General features: G+C 46.6%; 1 long non-coding RNA gene across 1 annotated transcript; it reads right to left on the bottom strand.

Annotated features, from left to right (window-relative positions):
• Positions 1-271: 271 nt before the first annotated feature.
• Positions 272-7,787, bottom strand: LOC129635776 (uncharacterized). The gene is made up of 3 exons (XR_008706447.1): positions 7,643-7,787; positions 882-895; positions 272-580 (listed from the first exon to the last, which is right to left on the bottom strand). It is a non-coding gene; the product is annotated as an uncharacterized LOC129635776 (long non-coding RNA).
• Positions 7,788-17,524: the final 9,737 nt, after the last annotated feature.

The following is a 17,524-nucleotide window of genomic DNA, read 5'->3' on the forward strand; positions in this document are numbered from 1 at the left end:
GTGGCTCAGACAGTTAAAAAAAAAAAAAAACCTGCCTGCAATGTGGGAGACCTAGGTTCAATCCTGGGTTGGGAAGATCTCTTGGAGAAGGGAATGGCTACCACTCCAGTACTCTTGCTGGAGAATTCCATGGACACAGGAGTTGAGTGGGCTACAGTGCTTTGGGTCACAGTGAGTCAGATACAACTGAGCGACTAACACACACAACAACTGGGAGAGGGAAAATTAACACAGATTCACACAAATTCAAACATTTGTCGATTTAATTTAAAAACTCTTTCCAAACACTCTACTTGGAATTAGAAAATTCAACTAACCTCACAAAAAACACCCTCAAGAGCCAAAGTAGACCAGAAGCAAATGACTTCATTTCAATCAATTCTTAGGGCTGTGCGTAGACGTGGTGAGATTGTCCAGACGCTTGCCAGACCCGCAGCAGCACCCACCTGCTCCTGCGAGGGCGCGGGGTGTGTTTGCTCACATGTCAGTTTCTTTCACAAGGATATACACCCGGGCGTTCTACTTCCCGTCATCTCTTTCATGCCCATCACCGCTTCTGGCACATAGAGAGTCCAAAACACTGTTGAACAGATAAATGAAGAGAAAGTATTAGAAAACTCTACAGAGGAAATGACACAGAGGTTGTGCCAAGAATGTTTTTCTTGTTGCAAAGAAACAGAATTGCAGCCGTGACATTCTCCTGAGTGCACAGAGGAGTCTGGTGGGCATGACAGCTAAAAAGACTCTCGCCGGTTGAAGAGGGGCCCCGTGGGCCGGAGTATCTCAGGCGTGTCACGGTCACAGTGCATAGTCAGGGATCGCATTCAGGTTCCCAGTCATTTCTGTCTGTTCTCAAGGATTCCTTCTATAAAACTCCTTACCTCCAGGGAGGCCACTGAGAGGAAAGGACACAAATGATGAAGTATCTGGAGAGTTGGTGAAGTCAAACAAATGCGTACAAAAGGTTAACTGGAATTCAAAACCGTTTCTAAATGCCTAACATGGCATTTCCTCCATGAGACTGAAGTCCCAAGAAGGGGGACACAGTTGAAATGAAATCACAGGAGACGTTTGACAAAGAGGCAGAGTCCCTAGATTTGTTCCTTACCCTGACTAAGCAGAATTCCATAATATTTTTCTGTTCATCCAAACCTTCATTCTCCAAATAGTATGACCTGATTGTACACAGTAGAGTATGGCGATCTCAATGTGGAAACCAGTATGGAGTCTCTTCAGAAAACTAAAAACAAGATCCAACAATCCTACTCCTGGGCATATATCCAGTGTGGTCTGTGTGTGTGGTGTGTGTGTGGGGTGTGTGTGGGGTGTGTGTGGGGTGTGTGTGTGGGGGGTGTGTGTGGGGTGTGTGTGGTGTATGTGTGTGGTGTGTGTGGGGTGTGGGAGGTGTGGGGGGTGCGGGGGGGTGTGTGTGGTGTGTGTGTGTGGTGTGTGTGGTGTGTGTGGGGTGTGTGGGGTGTGTGTGGGGTGTGTGGGGGGGGGTGTGTGTGTGGGGTGTGTGTGGGGTGTATGGTGTGTGTGGGGGGTGTATGTGGGGTGTGTTTGGGGTGTGTGTGGTGTGTGTGGGGGGTGTGTGGGGTGAATGTGTGGGGTATGTGTAGTGTGTGTGTGATGAGTGTGTGGGGTGTATGTGGGGTGTGTGTGGTGTGTGTGTGGGGGATGTGTGTGGGGTGTGTGTGGGGTGTGTGTGGGGTGTGTGTGGGGGGTGTGTGGTGTGTGTCTGTGTGGGGTGTGTGGTGTGTGTGTGGGGTGTGTATGGGGTGTGTGGGGGGTTGTGTGTGGGGTGTGGTGTGTGTGTGTGTGGTGTGTATGGGGTGTGGTATGTGTGTGTGTGGTGTGTGTGGGGTGAATGTGTGGGGTATGTGTGGTGTGTGTGTGATGTGTGTGTGTGATGAGTGTGTGGGGTGTATGTGGGGTGTGTGTGGTGTGTGTGTGGGGGATGTGTGTGGGGTGTGTGTGGGGTGTGTGTGGGGTGTGTGTGGGGGGTGTGTGGTGTGTGTCTGTGTGGGGTGTGTGGTGTGTGTGTGGGGTGTGTATGGGGTGTGTGGGGGGTTGTGTGTGGGGTGTGGTGTGTGTGTGTGTGGTGTGTATGGGGTGTGGTATGTGTGTGTGTGGTGTGTGTGGGGTGAATGTGTGGGGTATGTGTGGTGTGTGTGTGATGTGTGTGTGTGATGAGTGTGTGGGGTGTATGTGGGGTGTGTGTGGGGTGTGTGTGGTGTGTGTGTGTGGGGGATGTATGTGGGGTGTGTGGGGGGTGTGTGTGGGGTGTGTGTGGTGTGTGGGGGGGGTGTATGTGTGTGCTGTGTGTGGTGTGTGTGTGGTGTGTATGTGGGGTGTATGTGTGTGCTGTGTGTGGTGTGCGTGTGATGTGTGGGTGGTGGTGTGTGGGGTGTGTGTGGGGTGTGTGTGTGATGTGTGTGGTGTGTGTCTGTGTGGGGTGTGTGTGGGGTGTGTGCGGTGTGTATGGGGTGTGTGGTGGGGTTGTGTGTGGGGTGTGGTGTGTGTGTGTGTGGTGTGTGTGGGGTGTGGTGTGTGTGTGTGTGGTGTGTGTATGTGTGGCATGTGATTGAAGCATGCAGAGCTGGGCAGAGAGAGGAAGTGTGTTGCCCCTATGAACACTTACTGAGTCCCATGAAATTGCAAAGATCAAGAAGACAGGTTTGTATCCTAAAAGAATTCAGACGTGAATTGCAAGTTTCCTACCTCAGGGTGTATAGACTTCACCACAGCTGTGATGATGGAGATGTTGACAGGGACAGTAGCTAACATTTTAGGCATTCGTCACTGGCAACATGCTCTGTGATGTTCTCTGGCTCCTGTGAGCCTCATGCCTCCCCCAGAGAAGGGCCTCGTGGTCGCCGTCTGCATCGTGCTGTGCTGCCTGGCCTGTGGAAGAGGGTCAAGTGGACGCTGTGCACATTGCAACGTCCAGGTCAGCAGGACTGAAGGCCAGCCCAGCCTCACGCTCTGCTCTTACTGTGCAGGTATTAAATGTGACCACGGGTGAACATCAGAATAAAGTCAGAGACAGAGGAGACCTTGAATGTGCGCTTGGCATGATGACATGTTATAAACCACGTGTGCAAGCCTTCTAACTTGTTTTGAAATCATTTTTTCAAAAATAGCTAAAAATGTCTAGTGATAATCAAGGAAAGAACAGAACAAGAAAAAGAACATTAAGCAAGCAAAATACTAGACAAGTTTCTATGGTCTTTCCCTGCAGAATGTCCTTCACAGGAAATTGCATTTTAAGATCTTCTCAGGCAGAAAGACGCTGTTTGCAAAGTGCAGGGCTTTGTTGGGGTGGAAAACGGGTGTTACTCTAAGGACAGCGTCCACCTGTCCTTAGTCCCTGCCGGGGTCGTGTGCCCACCCATGCTTCCGGGCGGCAGAGCTGTCCACCTCTTTCTGGCTTGATGCTGGGCACCTGCGGGGCCAGCTCTTCCCCGTCAGCTCCTCCCTGTGAATCCCCAGCTCAGAGCATCCACTCCTGCCACTTTCCCCTCCATGTTCCACCCACGCCTGCTGAGACCCGATCCTGTCCCCCTCCTCTTGTTTGTAGAAAAGCCTTAGTATCTGAGGCCTTCCCTGAGTTCCAAAGAGCAAATTTAATCAAGTAAGAAAATACAGACACAAAGGAAAGCAGCCAAGCAAGATAAAGTAATAACAGTTTAGCCCAAAAACAAAGCCAAGGGACTTCGGTTCCTCCTCAAGGGCTGTGGACATTATCCTGAGCCATGTCCTTGAGCTATTTTGTAGACAGTCAAACCCCCAGCAGGTGGAAAAAATAACTGCCTGCTGACCACCAGCACGTGGACCCCAGAGTGGCTGGAACCAGAGGATTGATGTCAGATTCTGGACACACTATCCTGTTACCTCCCCATCAATCAGGGAATTGTGTGTGAGCTGCTCAGTCACTCTGGAACCATCCACCCTCACTTTGCCTTTAGAACCCTTCAGTCAAGGCCATCAGGGAGTTCAGATCTTTTGAACATATTTTTCTTGCTTGGTGGCTTGTAATAAATACTGTGTGCATGCTAAGTCACTTCAGTCGTGTCCGGCTCTTTGCGACGCTGTGGATGGTAGCCCACCAGGCTCCTCTGACCATGGGATTCTCCAGGCAAGAATACTGGAGAGGCTTGCCATGCCCTCCTCCAGGGGATCTTCCCCACCCAGGAATGGAAGCTGAGTCTCTTAAGTCTCCTCCACTGACGGGTGAGTTCCTTACCGCCAGTGCCGCCTGGGAAGCCCCAAAATACTGTACTTTTCTTAATAACAACCTGGTGTCGCTAGACTGGCTTTGCTGTTGGGACCCAAGTTTGGTCAGCAACACACTGAACCTCTTTTAGAAAGAATGGTCAAAATTAATAGTGTCACACCTCTAGAATTTGGAAAAAGCAAGAAGGTGGATTCTCTTTGAGAGGCTTCAGAGAGAAATGCCGCCCCACTGACACTTGGATTTTAGTCCAGGGAAAGCTGTGTAGGGCTTCTGACCTACAGAACAGTAAGATAATATATCTATATTGCTCAAGCTGCTAAGTACTTGGAAATGTGATGTATCAGCAAGTGAATTCCAATACACGCATGTGTGTAGGCTGCCATCGTTGTTCCTAGCAAACAGAAAGGAGGTGCGGAGGGTCGGGAACGGTGTTTGTCTCCTCAAATGCAGTGAACGTGGAACCCAGAAAACTGAGGCATTTTGAAAGCTGAACTTGGAAATAGTAAAATGATAAATTATAATTCAGCTTCACTGAGAAATATATTAACAGTGTCACGTTGTCATCTTCTATTCTTTTTCTGAAGTCGGATTTTTTCACTCTCCGCTGAAGCTACTCTGACTAATCCCGCTGACACGGTCCTCAGTGGAAAACCCGAGAGCCACTTCGAGAGCTGGATTTTATGTAACTTCTTTTGCATCACAAGTAGGGGTTTTCTCTCCACCTTTTAGAAACTGTTTCATCTGTGACCTTTTCCTCTGATCCTCCTCATGGCCTGGCCCTCCTGTACAAAGGTCCCGCGGGGCCACCTCCTCCCGGTCTGCCCTCTGCAGGGTGGCCTCACGGATGTTTATCCCTGATCTTCTGGGTCTCTCATCAAACCCGCCAGTGATGACTCCTGAGTCCAGGTCCCTACCCAGGCCCTCCCCCTGAACTCCAGGCCTGTGCTGGTTGGCAGGCAGCCTGCAGGGATCGGAAGTGCTTTCACACTAATACCAGGGTGGAATCTGCCTTTTTCAGCGTGCTGATGTTTGTGCTGATGGAACACCAGGATGGCAGGTGAAACCACAGGCTCAAGCACAAGTAATGCCCATGACATCCAGCCCCACTGGGAGGGAAAAGGATCGTAACACAAGCCCACTCCCCTCACGACAGTATACATATCTGTACATGCATTTTTTTTACAAACGTGGTTATCTGGGTTAAAACATGCAATGAGTTAATTACTATTACTTTAATAAACTGATATAGATATTTAAATTTTCTGTTGTAATTTCCAATGCCATAAACATGGACGGATACAATCCACAGAATGAAAAGCTCTCTGGGAACTCATGGAGGTCAGAGACCCACCCGCTCAAGGGCACGTCCACTCTGCCCTGATGCATTTCAGGCTGCTAGTGGTCCAGTTATCTGTCAATACATTCGAGCTGTTCATGAAGCCTGGAAATCCCCTGCTTGGATGTGTTTCCCTCATCACACCATCATGCCTTCAGCATCCCCCAAATGAACTACTGGACTGCAAGAGACCAAACCATTCAATCCTGTGTGTGTACGTGTGTGTGTGTGTGTGTGTGTGATAGAGTTTTATTAAAGTATAAAAGGTATAGAGAAAGCTTCTGACATAGACATCAGAAGAGGGCAGGAAGAATACCCCAAACCATTCAATCCTAAAGGAAATAAACCTTGGATATTCATTGGAAGGACTGATGCTGAAGCTGAAACTCCAATACTTTGGCCACTTGATGTGAAGAGCTGACTCATTGGAAAAGACCCCGATGCTGGGAAAGATTGAGGGCAGGAGGAAAAGGGGGCGACAGAAGACGAGATGGATGGATGACATCATCAACTCAATGGACGTGAGTTTGAGCAAACTCTGGGAGATAGTGAAGGACAGGGAAGACTGGCGTGCTGCAGTCCACGGGGTCGCGAAGGGTTGGGACGCCACTCAACAACTGAGCGACAACACAACACGGTGAGTTAGACACAAATGCTGTTCAAAACCGTTTGTGCGTTAACTGAATGAGAAAGAAGACCAATATCTGCGTTTGGACCACAAACTATGATTGATTAAGGTAATATAATCTTTCTGAATTCATGATTAAGAAACACTTTCTAGTAAAAGAGACAAACGACAATACATTATACATTCATACGAATCACTGCAGCATATTCTTTTGTTTTGCAATTATTCAAATAGTGTAACTTAAGACTATGATCCTTCATCTGCCAATATCCTATATTAGAGTGTAGTCTCTCTAGAAACAAATTCTTAGAATTTTATCCATTTTCTTTCCACTTCTCTGAATGAGGTAATTTCTTAAGAGACACTCTTCAAGAATTACGTCTGGGTAAGTACTCTTGCCTGGAAAATCCATGGACGGAGGAGCCTGGTAGGCTGCAGTCCATGGGGTCACTAAGAGTTGGACACGACTGAATGAATTCACTTTCACTTTTCACTTTCATGCATTGGAGAAGGAAATGGCAACCCACTCCAGTATTCTTGCCTGAAGAATCCCAGGGACGGGGAAGCCTGGTGGGCTGCTGTCTATGGGGTCGCACAGAGTCGGACACAACTGAAGTGACTTAGCAGCAGCAGCAGCAGCAAGAGACTATGATCTGCATGCTGTGATTAGGTTAGGTTTCAGAGGGTAGAGAGGCCTTTGTTGTGTGTGAATGCCCTGATTTCAAGAGCGTACAAGCATCTCTTCTCACAGCCAGCCCCAAACAGTCAAATATGCTCAAACCACATTCCACATAACAGCATCAAAGACAGGGAGCTGCTGCAAGTGTGCCGGTTTAAGTCTTTTAAATGGAAACTTTACAACTTGGTACTGTAATCCTCGGGGCTCCCCTGGTAGTTCAGACAGTAAAGAATCTGCCTGCAATGCAGGAGACCTGGATTCGACCCATGAATCAGGACGATCCCCTCGTACTCCCCAGCATTCATGCCTGGAGAATCCCATGGACAGAGGAGCCTGGTGGGCCACAGTCCACATGGTCATAAAGAGTGGGACACGACTGAGCGACTCACACTTTCACACCTTCACTGTACTCCCAGTGGCAGAAGGTAAGCACCCCCACAGGATTATCTGTGAACACGGCGCCTCTGGCCTGTACCTCACGAAGGCGGGATCACGAGTCTCAGAGATGCACTTCATTTGGTAGATGCACCACATTTCTGAACAAGAGGGAGGCACTCGGGCCAAAAAGGCCTCAGAAACGCCATATCCTCCTCACCGCCTCTGGGCGCCCCATGGTCATGCTTACTGACAGGCCAGGAAGAAAGAAAGGGGCATCATCGCCCCAAATCCATCCAAAACCTACCAACAACACAAGAGAGGCCGTAGATGTTAAGGGTAGGTCTGCAGGCAGAGATTTCCTTCTCCCTCATCCCATCAACATACCTGAGTGTGCTGGTGAGCAGAGACGGTTCTGAACTCCCCCAGGCGCCACACTGGCCCTCAAGCCTGGGGACACAGGGTGGATGGGCAGGCAGACTGCATCAGGAGCGACTGCAAAGGCGTGAGTGTGAAATCAGGAGGAGAGACTCTGATCATCAAGGGGGATGCTGCCCCTACCCCCAGATTAATTTGTTGAAACCTAATCCACAGTGTGATGGTGCTTGGAGGTGGGCGGTGATCGGGTCATGACAGCAGAGCTTTCAGGGATCAGCATCTTATAAGGAGGCTCCAGAGAGTTTCTCCCCAGTGCCAGGTGAAGGCGCAGCAAGAAGACAGCTGTTTATGTACCTACCAGCTATCTTTAGTACTGGATTTTCACATTTTTAAGTGATTTTTTTTTTTACTGTATCATTGAACATCACCTATACTTGTTCAGTCACTCAGTCGAGTCTGACTCTTTGTGGCCCCATGACTGTAGCCCACCTGGCTCCTCTGTCCATGGAATTTTCACTCCAGTGAGGTGCCGTTTCCTACTCCAGGGTATCTTCCTGACCCAGAGATCAGACCCATGCCGACTCTGTCTCCTGCATTGCAGGCAGATTCTTTACTGCTGAGCCACTGGGGAATTCACAAATAATATTCACAGTATGATCCAATTTTTCTAAAATTCCTTCTCCCTCCCTCCATCCCTTTTGTCTATATTTAATTATATTCTTTGGAGAGAGGTGTAGACTGATATTCAGATGTTGGCAATGGCTCTTTTTTGATAATAAAACTTTGGATGAATGCTTTCTTTCTTCTAATTTCTGTAATTTTGTGACATTTTTATAAAAACAGTAGACATGTATTCTTTTTTAAAATAGAGAAAGAGGAAAGGAAGCAGGAGGAGAAGGAGGAAGGGAAGGGATGAGGAAGGGAAACCTCTGTGAATACAGGTACCAACTTTTCGCCGTTGTGATCCATTCACATTTCACACGATAGCTCCCAATGCGAATGAAGCTAATTTAATGCAATAACTTGGCACCGTGTTCCTATATGTAGATGAATGCTTTACAAAACGCTGCAACTATGCTTTATTGAAACCAGCATACTCATAGATAAGAACACTTTGAGGAACAAATTTTCATTTTAAGAAAAGTGATCCAAATCCTAGATTCCAGCTAGATTTCATGCAGAACACAAAAGTAGGGTGATTCAGAGTGACTACATTTGCTACAAAGTAAGTGAACATCACCTCCTAACCTGGGGTGGTTGGCTTTGCAACCTTATTCATACGATGTGTATGTGTAATAGTTATGCTAAATTTATAGATGGTGACACAATGTTAGAGAAACAAACTTTAGAGAAGAGTTGTAACAACATCTGGTATAAGAAGATCCTTGGTCAGCATTATTTATATAGCAGAGTTTAAACAATTGCATTGGTAAAGTAAAAATACAATATACATAGATTTTCTTCCTTATCCATATTATTAAGTTATCAGGTGATATTTAATTGAAAAACTTTAAGCACGTTACATTTATCTCTTAGAGATAATAATGTAGTTAAAAATTAACAACCACACAGACAGACATGCACACATTTAAAGAGTGAGTTCAAAAATTCACATGTAATGAGTTTTGAACCCTGTATTTATCTGTCTATAGTATAGGGGAACAACACGAAAGTCTAGGTGCTCCTTTCCACCAAGTTATTTTATTTTATTCTCTAGAAGAAAAATGAAAACCTCTGAAACTCCTACACGTAAGTTAATAAACTCCTTCACACTCCTGAAAGCTGACACATTTCTGTAGCTGTGGTCATGTAAGAGATGAACAGATATTTTATGAACTTGTTCAACGTAAGCAATAAAATTTAAATGATTTAGGTCCCACAGAAGCAGGTTTTTTTTTTTTTTTTTTTCCACAGAACCACAGAAATTTAGACGTGTATCAACCTGATGGCTCACCACACCTTTGGACACCTGGGAGTGTTAAAAAAAATGCCTAGGCTCCACCTCTAAAACCATCAAATCAGATGGTAGTTCTGAAAATGTGGTCCCTAGACCAGCAGCATCAATGTTAGCAAAGAGCTTTGTAGACGTGTAAATTGGGGACCCCACCCTGAATCTACTGAATCAGACGTGGAGGGGAAGCCACATAAGTTGAGTTTTAAGAAACTCCAGGCAATCGGATGCTCAGTGACATTTGAGAACAGCTGCTCAAAGCTGAGGGCAGAATATCAGGATTCTCTGGATCTCCCCCACTCACTCAAATATGCCGTCAGTCTGGGGTTTTATTCAGCATTCATAGCTATGGCATGTCCAGCTCTTTGCGACCCCATGGTCTGTAGCCTGCCAGGTTCCTCTGTCCATGGGATTCTCCAGGCAAGAATACTGGAGAGGGTAGCCATTCCCTTCTTCAGGGGATCTTCCTGACCCAGGGATCAAACCCAGGTTTCCTGCATTGCAGGCAGATTCTTTACCCTCTGAACCACCAGGGAAGACCTGGGACTCATTCAACCAAATTCTTTGATGTGAGGGCACCAAAGACAGCGTTTCCCAGCAGACAGCAATTTACCAGCAGAATTCAACCAAATCTCAAGTCCCCTAACGTCCATCATCTTTTCTAGAACACCTCACAACTCTCTTCCTGACTTGGGCAGAGGTCAGGTGAGAGAGTGAAACATGTGGTCACTGATATTCAAGGGATCTTTGCATTTCTACCCCCATTGTCAGATCTTCAATCGTTACAAGATACATGGCAATAAACCATGATTATTGGAAAACCAACATATGGAAAGTAACACTGATGTATCCCTTTCTGGCTCACAAATATTCCTAAATTATAATCAGATTTTACTTTGAGAGAAGTATGAAGTTTCACTCTTTATCCACGGTAGACCTATTTGACTTCCCTGGTGGCTCAGATGGTAAAGCATCTGTCTACAGTGCAAGAGACGTAGGTTTGACCCCTGGGTCAGGAAGATCCCCCGGAGAAGGAAATGGCCACCCACTCCAGTACTCTTGCATAGGAAATCCCAGGGACAGAGGAGCCTCGTAGGCTACAGTTCATGGGGTAGCAAAGAGTTGGAAACGACTGAGCAACTTCATTTTCACTTTCAGACCTATTTTGAAAACATCAAAAACCCAGGAGTGTGCTCACTCACTAAGTGTCTTCTAGCGCAAGTGTCTCTATGAGGCCCCCAAGGCTCCGAAGATAACAGCGCAGGATGCCTACGACACCCCTGGTCTCATTTCATGTTCACTGACCTGAGCTGCAGCCCACTGATTTTTAGCTACATCCACATACCAGCTATGGTCTCTTTAGAAGAAAAATGACACACTTTCCATTTAGAACAATATTTTCTCATAGTCAAAGGTGACCCTGACAGGTGACCCTGACAAAATGTACCCAAACCGCATCCTTATTCTTCTTCCCCTTCAACAAGATGAGGAGATTTCCACTGGAAATCAACATGATCCCCATCCACTTCTTCTTTCTTGGATCTTTGTTGTTTCTAAGCAGAGATCTTGTTTAACAGAGCTTCCCTGATGACTCAGAGGACAAAGAATCTGCCTGCAATGCAGGAGACACAGGTGACATGGGCTTGATCCCTGGATCAGGAAGATCCCCTGGAGAAGGAAATGGCAACCCACTCCAGTATTCTTGCCTGGGAAATTCTATGGACAGGGGAGCCTGGTGGGCTACAGTCCCTGGGGGTCACAGAGAGTCTGACATGACTGAGTGACTAAGCCCAACAACAGCAACCTACAACACTGAAGGACAAGACATCTGTTTACATTCTGGTCATTCTGTGTCCCAAAGTCCCAGCGACGTTTCATCTTCACTCCCAACAGACTGGGACGTTCAAGTCCGAGGATGGTGGGATATCCTTAGACAGATGGATGCACTTGGCCGCTGCAGCGGGTCAGGAAGGAGCCTAATAGAGCGAGTGCAGGGGACCCGCTGCAGCCTTGGGCAGACAGCAGGAGTCCTCCCACCATCCATTGAGTCAGAGCCTTCCAGAGGTGACCAGGGCCACTCCCAGGGGACAAACTTATTTAGGGGCAGCCCCCAAAGAGGGCCCATGCCCGCAGACCGGCTCCCCCGCCTTTGGTTCTATGCAGAAATTGCTCACGCATGCCCCCTAGAAAAGTGATGTGCTCTCCCTGCCTGCATTTCTGACAGTTCACTGTTCAAGGGAGGACGGCTGGCCAGGGAGCCGGGAAAGAGTCATCAGACCAGCAAAAAAAAACCTGTGAGGATGGGGGTAGGGCCCAGGCCACACATGAACCCCTCAGAGATGACCGAATTCAGGAGATCCTGAGCATAGAAATGATGGGTGACTTTAAGGAAACAGCAGGGAGAACGAGAAAGGACACGTCTGAGTCGCAGAAGCAGGGAATGACAGCGTCGTCAGACAGTCAACCTAGCCAGCGGGTGGGACGGGCCTTGCATGAGAGTTCTCTAAACTCCTGGAAGTTTAGCCCCTCTGGCCGAACTAGGAGGGGGGCCAGGGGCTGCTCCCCAGGTGCCCGACTCCCGCGCTCCGCCAGGGCCCTGAAAGCCGGGGGACTCCCCAAGGCTGGAGGAGCGGGCTCCCGGGATCTCCTTACCAGTCCAGCGCTCCTCCAGGACCTGGCACGGCCCACTCCATCCCAACGCTCCACCTGCTCCCCTCACCCCACACAGAAACACGGACGCAGCGCGCTTTCCTGGAGTCTGCCACTTATGCCCAGGCGTGACGAGCCCGGGCATCCTTTGCTGGTCAGCCCCTCAGGGCCAGAGGTCGGCCCTCCGCTGGCTCTGACGCTAAAAGGAGTGAGACACGCTCACAGAAGGCTGAGCTCACTCTCCACCAGCACCAGCACCCAGACTCCCGCATTCCACGCACCGCAAGGCAGGTTAGCATGACAGCCCCAAACAAGCCAGCTGAAGGGAGAAAACAAGCCTAATGGATCCACAGTGGTCTTCAGAACACATAAAGAGTTCTTATTTCAATAGGCAACACCCCATCTTCTGAGATAAGGTTCTGAAGAACACGGTGTCCCAAAGAAAACCGACAGCAGACTGCACAGCTCCCCCCAAATCCTGAGTCGCCTTGCTGATCCCCACTACCTAAGAGTCTAAGAGTCTAAGTGGCAGATTCCAGTTCCCATCGATTCCAGCAGCCAGCAGCCGGTGGCTTCTCTAAAATGTTGAGAACTGGGGGCATAGCCCCCCATTTCTTGAGATTCTCAGAAAACTATTCCCCAGCAAAAAAGAATGGGACTTGCATACAAGCCAGCAATCCCACTCCAGGTGTAAATCCAGAGAAAACTCATAATTCAAAAAGATCCATGCACTCCAGTGTTCACAGCACCATTATTCAGAACAGCCAGGACATGAAAGAAACCTAAATGTCCTTCGACAGGTGAATGGATAAAGAAGATGTGGTACACACACACAATGGAGTACTGCTCAGTCATTAAAAAAAAGGATGAAAAAATGCCATTTGCAGCCATATGCATAGATCTGGAGATTGTCATACTGAGTGAAGTCAGAGAAGGAGAAATATTATATGACGGCCCTTATATGCAAAATCTAAAAGGAAATGATTCAAATGAACTTACAAAGCAGAAACAGGCTCACAGACATTTAAAACAAGCTTATTGTGTGGCAGAAGCCAACACAATATTGTAGAGAAATTGTCCTCCAATTAAAAAAAAAAAAAACTACGGTTACCAAAGGAGAAGGGGCAGAAGGGATAAATTGGAAGTTTGGGATTAACAGATACACACACAATATATAGAATAGTAGCCAACACGGGCCTGCTGTACAGCACAGGGAATTCTATTCAATGTTATAATAAACCATAATGGAAAAGAATCTGAAAAAGAATACGTATTATATACGTATAACTGAGTCACTTTGCTGTACACCAGAAACTAACACAATATTGTAAATCAACTACACTTCAATTTAAAAGAGACCAAAAAGGATGAGGCTTTCTACCCCAAAGTGACACCAAAACATTTAGCTACAAAATTGGCTCTTTACACACAGCAAACTCAGCCAACATTCACAGACCCGTAGGGAAAGTTTGACCGAAGGTGGAGAGGTCACCCGCCACCTTCCCCCTCCACTCCCCATCGCTGAGGCGTCCCCACCACCCCTGATGCCCCCAGGACAGAACCCCGATCTCCAAGGCCTGAAAACAGCTGTGGGAGGGCCCTGACCGTGAGCGCAGGACCCAGCAGAGAGGCCGCGCCCAGGCCTGCTGCCATTCCTGGAGACCTCACCACACGAGCAGACCTGCCCACGGCCGAGTCCCAGGTTCAGAGGGCGGAGTACGTGCACCGGCCACTCACACCCACAGAGGAGAAGAAACCACCATCAGAGCCATGCGGCTCTCACGGGAAAACAGAGGCCCCTGAGCTACACAGACAACACCCGGCACGCTCCCCTGCACACGGCTGCCTGAGGTACACCCAGCCCACACCAGGGATGCTGAAGCTTTTTACGTGATTCTGGAGGCTCAATTTTCCACTTTTAAAAAGGAAAATGTTAAAATACAGCATAAATTAAATCCCTTTTGCAGTTTTTTTTCTTCCAAGATAACAAGTCACCATCAGCATTTTAGGCTACCTGCTCTAACTATGTGGAAACTTTTAAAATCAGCACATCCTTAGATAAACGAGTCATTGACATCTGCTTGACAAATAACTTAATATGCAACGTTTTTTGATGACCCAGAAGAACATGACTAGCTTACAGAGAAAATCACTTAGAAATATAAAGTCAGGAAGATATTTGCAATCAATGCAGCCGGAAATTGACAGATTTTAGGTAAGTTTCCAGAAGCAGCCATTTTGATCTCTTGATTCAGTTTACATGACTATGTGGTTCTTATACACATTTAATAAATTATTCAGCAAGAACGTGACAAAGCTATATAATACATTGCTTTCCTTGATGTAAGGCTGCTTCAAGCATAAGCACTGGGGATCGTATGGCATCTGTGGAGAGAGAAGGGATCCTCTCCTGCCCAGAACCTGACCTTGGGTATCAGTTAACGTCTAGGAATTATTTCTGCACCATCTCAATGTATCTGAGACATGGAGCAAATGCAATTATCCTCAGGATCACAATTTGAAGTTGAGTCACAAGAAGCTTTTAGCCTTGCATGAGTCACGCAGTTCAGACATCTCTCCACAGATACGCCTGGGGCGATGGAGGAATTTTACTGTGGCTTATGTCAGAGTGAGGAACTCTGGATTGGAGCAAGGTAGGCCGTGAGCACACAGGGCTTGGAGATGCAGAGGAGAGGGGGACGACGGTTTGATCCCCAGTGCGTGGAGTAAAACAGTTCCATTTACAGCAAAAGGATTTCCTTAAGATACTCAGAAATGGGCTCAGCCCCCGCACTGCTGAGCACATACATGGTCGGAGCAGCAGAGAGACTCTGTCTCAGCAACTCCTGAGGAGACAGGACAAGACCAGCTCCTCAACCGCGTCCCCATATTCATTAGCAAGGAACCGAAATCGTGCTTTATGCATATGAAACAGCCAGTATGCCTGCTATTTAAATATTCCAGAGCCATCTCCCCATGAGAAAGCAAAAGGCCCAGAAAGATAACAGCTGCCTTGGGCCACTAGGGCAGCCAAGTCTAACGAGAAAGCATCATTTTTCTTTGAAGTTTGCAGAAAAACAAGGTTTACCCAGCATCCAGACTTTAAAGGCGCACCGAGGGTGGGGAGGTGCAGCGGGTGTATCTCCTTTAGCCTGGCTGCTAGTACTGGGGGGAAAGAGAAGGGGGGGGGGGTTGGGTTACTCAGTGAAGAAGGAGTGGGGCCTCTGAATGGGTCCCCATTAATTACACATGATTACAAGGGTGCCCCAGGAAGTACTTGGTCTGCAGATACAAGTTCTTCTGGAACCCCTCACTCAGGAAACCGTATGCAGTTTTACATCTTTGCAGACCTCCGTTACCACCGAAACTCATTTGAGGAGGAGACAACATAAACTCTAAACAAGAGGAATTGATTAGAATGACACTGGACAGGAGAAGAGCCCACCGGCCTGTGAAATGAAGCAATCCGCATTTATACCCGGCGCTCTGGGTTCTGTAAATCAGAGATGACAGCATCTAGAAGTGACCAAGGCATGACAAGGGTAAGTACATCATGTCCAAACCCATCTCGGCACTTGCCCAAATACGGCAGCAGTGCCTCCTGTGTTTGTTCCAATGCTTCCTTTGTGTGCGTGGGAATCGGAAGAGAGCAGCCACGGCGCAGGGAGCCACCGCCACCCGAGCAAGTCCAAGCAGGACGCACCTCTTTGTGCAGCTGCGTGAATCCACACACACAGAAGATGTCCTGGCGTGTGCAATGGCAGCTTCAAGTTTCACAAAACTCATGTGGTACCGTCATCAGAGTACAATGTTTCTGCTGCCATATTTGAATAAAGTGCAAAAATTTTTCCGTGCAAAGGAATTACATTGTTCTTAAAAATACTCACATAGGTGTATGTACAATTTTTCCCCTGGCCATCAAACATGAAAAGTCATGATTTCCCATCCTCTGACAATTTTCTCCTCTTCTATCCAGAGAACTATTTATAACGTGGCAAATGTAAATACTGTTAGCTGGAGGAATATAGTTAGTAAAATAAATTCACAAACTAGAGAAGCTAACATGCAAAGACTTACATTGAGTTGATTTTTTGATCCAAAATTTGATATTTCACATGAAGTCCTCCTATGACTCAGGTATGCATTACACAAAATTCTTTTTAAAAAATTTTTTCTTGCTTTTGTATCATCCTAAAATATATCAGTCTTGCAGTCTGAAAATTATTTACTAATATAGAATCATTTCATCTTTTCATACCATTTTCTCATTATTAAATATGAAACTGTCACAAAAACTACATTTGAAACTAAGTTATGATGATTTGAACCCCAAATTAACATTTCTAAAGGGAGCAATATTTGGGATAAATATGCATTAGGCATCATTACAAATTTGATGAAAAAAGCATTTGTTTGGACATGATATGCCCAGCTATGTCCAACCATTAGACTGTTTTTTCAAAGTTTATCTGAACCAGACATTTTACTATGCTTACTGACTTTCCTCACATAGCATGACCATTATCTCATGTGGCTTATAATTCATAGAAATTATTCTGAATTCATAAAAATTATTTTCTGTACATCATTTTCACTGACATTTTAAAAATTCTCCTTTTGAGTAGATTCCACTCAAGGCATAGCTAATACCTTAAAATATACATATGTGTGTGTCGATATGTAAATTTTTAATGTCCAGTTTCATTCTCAGTAACTCATTCACAGCTTCCACCATGAGAATAGTTGCAGGTGGTGGTTTTCCCTGATTTTTTTGGTCATCTCAACGAAGACTAAGTTCACAGCGTAGTTTTTCACTGACATCCTGATGGCTGACAAACCAGGGTCTTGCTGCTGACTGCCTGAGATGAGCTTAAGAGACCTCATGACTGCAGACGGACACAGCACGTTGCAGAAGCCGCATGCACTGCTTACAGCTGGGAGCAGATGCAGCAAATGTGCAAATAAGCTTATTTCCATCAGATGGATACGTCTTAATACAAACGGCCCCAAAAATAAAACTCAGGATCAAGTGTCCATAATCGTATCTGAGACACATATAGTTTCAGCATTACCACTGATCTTAAAATCGAAGAACTAAAGCATGTGTTTTCTGATTACATTTGTTTCCAAAATATGTAGATCACAAATATTCCTGACCACCTTGACAGGCCCTTCTTCCTTATCCTACAAAGAATACAAATCTAGGGAGTCCTATTATAGACTCTTTACAGTCTTTAAATAAAGTTTCTTGAGAAACTTTCATTTCTTAAGATGTATAAAACTATATTATT

Source organism: Bubalus kerabau, chromosome 21, assembly GCF_029407905.1.
Source record: "Bubalus kerabau isolate K-KA32 ecotype Philippines breed swamp buffalo chromosome 21, PCC_UOA_SB_1v2, whole genome shotgun sequence".
In the NCBI taxonomy this organism is placed as follows: domain Eukaryota; kingdom Metazoa; phylum Chordata; class Mammalia; order Artiodactyla; family Bovidae; genus Bubalus; species Bubalus kerabau.